This window comes from Capsicum annuum, chromosome 2, assembly GCF_002878395.1.
Source record: "Capsicum annuum cultivar UCD-10X-F1 chromosome 2, UCD10Xv1.1, whole genome shotgun sequence".
NCBI lineage: Eukaryota > Viridiplantae > Streptophyta > Magnoliopsida > Solanales > Solanaceae > Capsicum > Capsicum annuum.
In genome coordinates, this window is record NC_061112.1 from 134,312,702 (window position 1) to 134,315,596 (window position 2,895).

A 2,895-nucleotide genomic window follows, 5' to 3' on the forward strand; every position below is an offset into this window, starting at 1 on the left:
TTTGTCTTTCGAACGATGATTTTACTATATCACTCCTTATTATAAGTCATTTATGTATTAGAAAAATAAGAATAACAAAATGATATGTCAACATAAAATATTTGATTTACTATCAAAATTATATTAGTGCCACATAAATTGAGACATGACAGAAGAAGATATAAAACAACATATATTATTTGAAAATGAAATAAAAAGTACTGTAAATAACAATAATTAACAATTTTTTTTAAATTGACTGATTTCTGCTTCAGCTGCTTCAGTCGTGATTTTACAATATCACTCCTAATTAATTACTATGGTCATTTAAGCATTGTGCCATATAAGTTGAGATAGAAAAAATATTATAAATCACAATGATAAAAAATTTAAATTATTTAAAAAATATAATTGACTATTGTCGACACAAAACTCTGGACAAGGAGAATAACATATATTATTCAAAAATTAACATAAAAAGTATTATAAATTACAATTGTTAACAACCTAAAATATTTTTTAAAAAATTAATATGTTATATATTTCAAAAAAATTACATGAAAATACTATAAATCACAATAATCAAGAACTTAAAAAATTTAAAAGATATAAAATATTTGGTCGGCTCTTGAAATTATATTAGTGTCACTGAAATTGGAATAGAAGAAAAGTATTATAAATCAAAATAATTAAAAACTTAAATTATTTTTAAAATATAATTGACTATCAATGCCATAAAAATTTGGACAAGAAAAGTAACGTATATTAATTTGAAAAATACATAAAAATATTATAAATTACAATAGTTAACAACTTAAATTATCTAAATACATATTAAAATAACATATGTTGAACTCATGCTAGATTCCGAATGAATCCTAGAAAATATATGCAATTCTTTTATTAAAATTTTTTATTTAAATATATCAAGATTGAAAAGATAAATAAATATCTTAATGTTGGGCCCGTGCTGACACGGGTCATGCTTCTCTAGTATATATATATATACTAGTTTAAGTGTACGGGTTTTGCACGTGTAACTCACTTTAATGAGTTCCAACATTAAATTAAATAAGATATTTGCTAAAATAATAAAGATGAATATAATAGTAATTAAATTTAATATCTTTTGAGTATGTAAAGATGGAGAATTTATTTATTAAACCTAATCTTTACCAAAAATTTTTTAAAAGACGATCGACATTTATCTACCATCTGTAATTACAACAAAACAACACAATGAGAGAGACACCAAAATAATATAATTTAATTTATTCTTTACACACAAAAAAATTATCAAAGTTGTCTGACACTCATCTACCACTTGTAAACAATAACAAAATAATACGATAATAGAGATATCAAATAATACAACTAAACCTAACCTTTACATATAAAAATTCCTCAAAGCCGATCAACATTTATCCACCACCTGTAAACTGCAACAAAATAATATGATAAAGGTGATGTCAAAACAATATAATTAAACATAAATTTTACACACAAAAATTTCTCAAAGACGATCGAGATTCATCTACGAACTGTAAACTACCACAAAATAACAAACTAATAGAGATACTATGATAATGCAATTAAACCTAACCTTTACCTAAAATTTTTTTTCAAAACCGACCCACATTCATCTAGCCTCTGTAAATTTAAATAAAACAATAAGATAATAAAGATATCAAAACAATACAGTTAAACTTAACCTTTACACAAGAAATTCTTCAAGGCCAACCGACATTCATCTACGACCTGTAAACTATAAAAAAAAATATAATAGTGATCACAAAGCTTTGATTTTGATCCAACTAATTCTTGTCTGAGCGAAAAGTTTGACCCTACAGAATGATTTTGAATGAAAACAAAGAAGATATATATATATATACACATATGTTGAATTCTATAATGCTAACAAAAACAATGAAGAAGTTGAGGGTTAGAAAATCAAGTATCCACCAATCTAGACATGCAATCGAATCAAGTTAGATGAATATCAATCATATTCTCCCAATAGGTAAATCAGTTTGTTCTCTAGTTTAACATATCAATTCAACTTATAAATAAATTAACTATGGTTGTCATGATTTGGTGTAAACTTGATGAATTTGGGTTGGATCTAATTAAAATTAATCTTTTAACATGGTTCAATAAAAGTAGTGTCACACGTATTTTTGTTAATTAGGTCCACATTGTCAATTGCTAGTTCATCTTCTTGCTACCATCAGTCTTCATTCTTCAAGATTCAAAGTCCACAAAACTTTCAATTTTCCAAGATTGGAACAATTATTAATTTCTTTATTTCCCACTCTCAGGTGGGATTCCTTTTTAGCTTTCTATAAATTGACGAGACTAAGAAACAAGAAAAGACACTTTAACAAAAAAAAAAATCACAAAAATTACTACGATGTCAATATTTTAATAATGCTGAAAAGACCCATGTTGAATGGACTATTTATAAAAGTATTTCGTTAATAAAATCCTATTTTAGAAGTATTTTTCTAATTGAATAGTAGAAAAAAAATATTAATTAATTATTCTACCATATATTTTAGGAGTCCCATATATTTTAGGAAATCTAGTAGAAAGGAAAATATTAATTAATTCTCTTACCATATATTTTAGGAGTCCCATATATTTTAGGAAGTCTAGTTAATATAATAAAAATAATTAAATAATAAATTAAAAAATAATGAAAAGACAATTTTGTCTAAAGAAGAGTCTTTTAATGAAGGGCAAAATGTTTAAATCACTTTTCTAAGGGTCTTCACACTTTTAATATATTATAGATTATAGATATAGATTATAGATATAGATATAGATATAAATATAGATATAGATTATAAATATTGAAAATGAATTAAATATATATATATATATATATATTAATTTTTATTTGAATCATTTTAGAAA